Here is a 7,394-nt window from a genome sequence, read left to right as displayed (position 1 = left end):
GTCTTCACGTGCTTGGAGTAGACATTCTCCTAACTGATGTTTACCCTCAAGCTGGTCTAGCCTATCTGCTGGGATAATTTAGTGAAGTGTGACAGTGGCACAGGCTACAGCTTCTTGGAGCCACAGATAGGAGTTGAGTGCCAGGTGGCCTGAAAAACATTCCTGAGAAGGAGTCAGCAAGCCCTCATACCAGAGGTGCTAGTTCTCCTTAAACACCCATATATCCTCATAGCCCACGGGTTTTGTCAAAGCCAAAATAAAGTGTAGAAATTCCATGTTAGGTCTTCTCTTTGTCTCTGTCTCTCTCTGTCTTAATCCATAAATACACAAACAGAAACAAGTATGCTGCCATTCCAGTCCTCTTGTCATCTTGCATCTTTCTGTTTGTGATTGCCAATCTCACCTACAAGTCTGAAAGTGAAGTAATGAAATAAAGGAGGAGCTAATTAGTTTGTACAACTTCCAGCACCAGTGCTGTGAATTTATACTATTCCTGTAATGAGTTTCCTTGCAGTATGCCTTGGAAGTACAGGAGGTAGCTAGCTATTCAGGTGTCATTGATGGGAATTTGTGCTTTTCAATTTAATTTCTTGTTGCCTTGCTATTCTATTTCATTAAATGCTTTTTTTTTCTTTTGGAACTCATGTCTTATTTAGTTTGGTCCAGGAAAAAATTATTATTGAATAGGGGCTCATAAGTTGTAGATCTGAATGGATCTTGACCCAAAAAGTACCTTGAACACTAATGCCAGCAGCGTAGTTTTTAGGGTGGCACATTAAGGTGCTGGAGGCTACTTCCTGAGCTTCTGACTTTCTTCTCTATCAATATTCTTCTATAGACATTTTATCCACTCTCATGGCTTCACCTAATATTTCTTCATGGGCAATTACTTAAATCTTAGGCCTCCAGCTCTACCCACCTACTTCCATTAGTTTATACCCCTATTAACTTATCCTATTATTTCTGTTAAGGGTTTTCTTTCAGTCACCTAAGCTTGGTACTTGGGGAAAAGAAAGAAGGTAAAACTCAGGTAATATAACTTGTTAACAACTCCTAGCAATGCTAGCAAAGGTAGGGTGAGAGAGGAGGTTAAAACTGGCAACATCTTGCATTTGGGTATTTAATCATTCCCAGTCTACACTGAATTTCATTACCAAACACTACTTAATCTTCTCATTTCATGAAATCAGAGAAGGTATTTCCATTCAAGCATTTATCAATGATCCCTGGGTACATTCTCCCTGTAACAATCCAACAGCAGAAATTTTTCTAAAAATCTTTTCACAAAGTTTCACAGGGAATAATATTGTTCCAACAATAATCTGTCACAAAAACTAAAGGAGCTGTCAGATGGAAAGTGGGAAAGTTTCCAAGTCTCTTACCCTAGGCCAGGAGGGAAATCAGGGTTTTAGAGATGCCACAGTATCAAATGTGAGTTTCATAGTAGTGATTGCATTGTTTCTATGGGCTGTAAGTATTTATTTGACAGGGGAAAAATTGCAGATCCTGCCAACTTGCTATAACAACACAATATTGTTTCAGAATGTCCACAAAGTAAACCACAACCCTAAGCTCACACACAAAGTAAGGAGAGCTTGGAATCCAACAGAGGAAACCTATTGAAGGCACTAAATTCCATTTAAAAAAAGGCTTCCAGAGGTGCTCATAGCACCTTGTTCCAAATTTGCGGTGTGTATTGCTGGAGAATTAAGAGTTTGCATTTTTTCACTGGATGAATGTAATACAGTCAAAATCAACCAGTGGGCTCAGGCACTAGATTTGAGCTGATTCCCCCTCAAGAAAGCTAAGTACTGGGGGCAGAGCCAAAATGGCAGCATAAAGGCAGGAATTCCCAGAAACTTGTTCCCCCAAAACTCCAAAAGCCATCAAATTATGACTCTAGCCAAAATTTAGAGAGGCAGAACCCACAGAAAGACTGAGTGATACAATTTCCCAGTCCAAGACAACTTAGAAGTTCCACAGACAGCCATAGCTCCAGCTGCAGCACAGCGCGGTCTGGTCAGGTACCTGGGTCTGTGGCAAAGGGGGCAGTTTCTAGACCTCTTGGCCTAGGGATCACCAGGGATAGCTGGAAGGGGCAGTGAGATAACTCTGCCACACCACAGAGAGAGTGGAGTGGAGAGCCAGCCTCAGAGCAGCCCTGCGGTGAGAACCTGCAGCGGGAATCAGCGGAGCCGCCCAGCACTTCCAGAGCTCTCAGTCCACAGACAGTAAGGGGTTTGGGGGAGACGGAAGAGCTCTCTGCTCTCCCTGGGGCAGGACTCTACTGTGTGCCCACATTCTTATCCAGGTTGTAGTTTGGACCCCCATACCACCATAGCTGAGAAGGAACTCTCCTCACAGCTCCAAGGCAGAGGGGAAGACCTGTGGTCACCCACATCCCAGAGCACAGGCAAGAGAGCAGTCAGAGTCTCTCATAAGACTTTGGAGGAATTAAAGTCCTTGTGGATTATCCCCAACCCCTCCCCCCCCACCAAAGCCTTGGAAATGCAGTAAATCAGTCATAGGCTGAAGAAATGAGAAAACAACTTAGAATCTGACCATGGAAAATTACTTTGGTCCCATGGAGAACCAAAATACATACTCAGATGATAACAAAATCAAAGGTTCTGTATCCAAAACCTCCAAGAGAAATAGAAAATGGGCTCAGGCATGAGCTCAAAAAAGACTTTGAAAAGTAATTAAGGGAGGTAGAGGAAAAATTGGGCGGAGAAATGAAAGTGATGCAGATAAATCATGAAAACCAAGTCAAGAGCTTGGTGAAAGAAATAAAAAAAATACTGAAGAAAATAGTATGTGAAAAACCAGTTTAGGCCAATTGGAAAAAGCAACATAAAAGGTGAATGAGGATAGGAATGCCTTAAAAAGCAGAATTAGGCAGCTGAAAAAGGAAATAAAAAAGCTCTTTGAAGAAAATAACTCCTTCAACTACAGAATGGAACTAAAGAAAGCTGATGACTTTGCAAGAACTCAGAAAGAAGGCAAAAGATCTTGGTTTACAACCAAGCATCAACTATTCAGAAAACCTGAACATCCTCTTTCAGGGGGAAAAAAAATGAACTTTCAATGAAACAGGGGACTTTCAAACTTTCCTAATGAAACAGCCAGAGCTGAACACAAAGTTTTATCTCCAAGTGCAGGACTCAGGGAACCATAGAGGGACAAGAAGGAGTAACTATGAGGAACTTAATGATGCTGAACTGTTTGTATTCCTGCATGGGAAGAAGATACTGATAACTTATATGAACTTTCTCATTTATAAAAGCAGTTAGAAAGAGCATATATAGACAAGGCAAAGGAAGGAGCTGAATACAATGGTATAATAAAGTAAACAGATGAAGTCAATGGGTGATAAAGGAAAGTTCTGGGAAGAAGAGAAAGGAAAAAGGGGCTAAAATATTTCACATAGGGGTGGCTAGGTGGCATAGTGGATAAAGCAGCAGCCTTGGAGTCAGGAGTACCCGGGTTCAAATCTGGTCGCAGACACTTAATAATTACCTAGCTGTATGGCCTTGGGCAAGCCACTTTACCCCATTTGCCTTGCAAAAACCTAAAAAAAAAGTTCACATAAGAGTCAAGAAAAAGCTTTTTCAATGGAGTGGGATGGGGGAAGGTGAGGGGGAATGAGTGACCCTTCATTCTCATCAGAAATGCTCAGAGTGGAAATAACATACACACTTATTAGGGTATAGAAATCTATCTTACCCTGGAGAAAAATGATAGGAAAGGGATAGGATAAGGGGGAATGGGGGAAGGGAAGGGGAGAATAGGTGATAGAAGAGGGTGAAAATCATGGGAGAGGGTACTCAGATACAGCACACTTCTGAGCAGGGACAGGATGAAAGGAGAGAGAATGGGATAAATGAAAATGGGGAGGAATAGATTGGAGGGAAATACAGCCAGTAATAGCAACTGTGGGAAAAATATTGAAGCAACTTCTCTGGTGGAGTTATGATAAAGAAGGCAATTCAACCCCAGAGACAGAGTAGTTGGAATCTGAACACAGACTGAAGTGCATTTTTTCCCCCTCTCTCACCATTCTTGAGGTTTCTCATCTTTTTGGGATGGGGGGGAGGAGGTTTATGTTTACTTTCACAACAAGATTATTGTAATAATATGAAATGAACCAAAAAAAAAGAAAAAAAGAAAGCTAAGTTCTGATCCCTAGTATGTCCTATTTTACAAATTGCAGTTGTACTATACCACAATGAAGTCCAAATAGATGCATGATCTATAGTAAATGGTAAAAGGTATGTCATTCACAGTTAGAAGAAAATGGAAAGTATCTTTTACTGCTATGGCGGGAAGAAGGGAAGAATTCTTTTTTCCTTAAATATCCAGAATAAAGTCTTTTTATACATAAGTCATTTAACATTTAACATCAGTTTTATCCACTTAGAGTCCTCCAGGGCTCAGTCATGGCTCTGGGCTCTAAAAGTTTCTGCCAGTGGAGCACAAACTCTAATGGGACCATCCCACAGAGAAAAGTTTTAAATGTGGGCCTAGCAGTTGACTGCCTACTATCCTCTGTGGATCACCATAGCTAGGTTCAAGTCTCTTTGCTACATTGGCCAAAGGGTGATGAAATCTTCAGCAATAGCAATTCATCACTTTCATCTACTAAGGTCAGTGGGTCTTTATTGATTTGATCTAGAAGCTTAGCTTCAGAGATCATATAGTCTAGGATATGATTATTCCATAGTCATGAGTGAGGGGTTCCCATTGTTTGTGTCATGAAACCATAGAAGTCATTTCCACTCAAGCAATTATTAATAAATATTAACAATCCTTGAATATCAAACAATACAGCAATATTGCATGATGATCAACTATGGTAGACTTAGCTCTTCTCAACAATATGATGATCAAAAACAATTCTAAAGGACTTGTAAAATGCCATCCACATTCAGAGAATGCTATTTTCATTTTTTTTTTACTTTTTTTTTTTTGCTTTTTCCCTTTTGTTCTGTTTCTTCTTTTACAACATGACTAGGGGCAGCTGGGTGGAGCAGTGGATAATGCACTGGCCCTGGAGTCAGGAATACCTGAGTTCAAATCCAGCCTCAGACACTTAATAATTACCTAGCTGTGTGGCCTTGGGCAAGCCACTTAACCCCATTTGCCTTGCAAAAAATAAAAAAATAAAAAATAAATAAAAAAACAACATGACTAATAGGGAAATATGTTTAACAGATTGTGAATTTATAACCTATATCAGATTGCTTGCTGTTTTAGGGAAGGGGAAAGGATGGGGGAAAAGTTTACAAAAATGAATGTTGAAAACTATCTCTACATATTAATTAGAAAAAAAATACTATTAAGTTGTAGTCAGCTGGGAATGACTTAGCTTTTCTGAGCAATTCAATGACCAAAGATGACTCTAATGCTCTCCATGTTCAGAGAAAGAGCTGACAGTTTTCATAATACAGATTGAAGCATGCTTTAAAAAAAAACAACTTTCTTTAATTTTCTTGAGGTTTCTTTTATTTTGGGGGAGGGGAAAATATTTTTCTTTCACAGCATGATTGTTATGGAAGTTTTTATGTGATTACACATTTACAACCTATAACAAATTTCTTGCTATCTCAATGGGGGGTTGCAAGGGGGGAAGGGAAAGAATTCAGAATCCAAAGTTTTAAAAAACAAACATTAAAGATTCTTTATTCATATAGCTGGGGAAAATATAATATTAAATAAATAAATTTTAAATTAATTATTTAAAAATGCTATTAAAATATTTAAAATCCCTATGGGCACCTCCCCCTCAACTATAATGTACAATGCATATTAGATGTTAGCCTTTTATTTCAACAGAAAAGAAATGTTACAAACAAGACTCAAAAGCATACTTAATAAAATGTTTATTTTAATTTTAATTTTTTAATATAAACTTTAGAAACCCCAAACAACTTAAATAGAACAAGATTTTATTTTAAAATGAAAATCTCTATTATGTGCAATTTTAATTATATCATATATTCAACTTGTTGCTTTCAAAGTTGTCCAGCTTGTCTATACTTTTTCCTAGTCTTTCTTGTCCTCTTCATTTTAAGCAAAAGATACCTTTATGATTCTCTTCTCTTCATTCCTTCCTTCCTTCCTTCCTTCTTTTTTGTCCATGTGTCATTGCCAGGAAGGCTTGCTTCTCAATTTAATTTCTTGCTGCCTTGCTATTCTATTTCATTAAATTATTTTTCATCTCTTGGAATTTATCTTATATGACTTGGTCCAATAAAAGAGTAATATTTAATGAAGGCTCCTTTCTTCCTTCCTAACTCTATTTAAAGAGGGTTTAGCTTAGCCATGAGTCAAACCTAAGCTTTAACTGATTTTTTTTCCCCCTCTGGGACTTTAGTTTAGATTTTTTAAAAAGAGCTTGAAAGTCTGAGAAGAACCATACCCTGCTCTTTTTATCATTTCTTTTTACTTTAATGTTATTTCATTTTATTTTTTCCAATGACATTTAAAGATAGTTTAACATTCATCTTCTTATAAGCTTTTGAGTTCTACATTTTTCTCCCTCCCTCCCTCCTTTCTTCTCTCCTCCCCAAGATAGCAAGTAATCTGATGTTAAAATAATCATGTTTTAACATATTTCCATATTAGTCAAGTTATGAAACAAGAATCAGAACTAAAGGGGAGAAAAACATGAGAGAAAAAAAATAAAACAAATTTAAAAAATGTTTTGTTCATGGGGCAGCTAGGTGGCGCAAATAGAGCACCAGCCCTAGAGTCAGGAGGACATGAGTTCAAATACGACCTCAAGACATTGGATAATTACTTAGCTTTGTGGCCTTCAGCAAGTCACTTAACCCCATTGCCTTACCAAAAAAAAGTTTTGGTCTGCATTCAGACTCTATAGTTTTTTTCCTCTGAATGTGGATGGCATTTTCCATCACAATTGTTTTAGAATTGTCCTTGATTACTGCTGAGAGGATCTACATCCATCATAGTTGATCATCTCACTGTGTTGTACTTAGTATGTACAATGTTCTCTTGGTTCTGTTCACTTCACTCAGCATCAGTTTATTTGAGTCTTTCCAACAGATCCTGCTCTTTAGGGGCCAGGTTCCCTCAGGACTGAATATAATCAATGGATGTGGATCCAGAGCTAAGAAGGACTTCTTAGTGAAAGGGAAATGGTGAGAGCCCAAACTCCACTGGGCATAGCAGTGGTTCTGTATTGTTACATTGTGGGGGGCGGGGAACTCCACAGCAAGTATCTTTGATAGAGATGTTATAGCCAAGATACATAGAATATTGATTCAAAAATATAAGATGAATGGCCATTTGGAAGACAGTTTGGAACTATACCAAAAAAAAAAGTCACTACCACCCCTCCTTTCCTCCCTCCTCCCTATGAGTAATCTGAT

This window comes from Macrotis lagotis, chromosome 5, assembly GCF_037893015.1.
Source record: "Macrotis lagotis isolate mMagLag1 chromosome 5, bilby.v1.9.chrom.fasta, whole genome shotgun sequence".
NCBI classification, from domain to species: domain Eukaryota; kingdom Metazoa; phylum Chordata; class Mammalia; order Peramelemorphia; family Peramelidae; genus Macrotis; species Macrotis lagotis.
The sequence above is the reverse complement of the archived record's forward strand: the minus strand, read 5'-3'. Positions refer to the sequence as shown.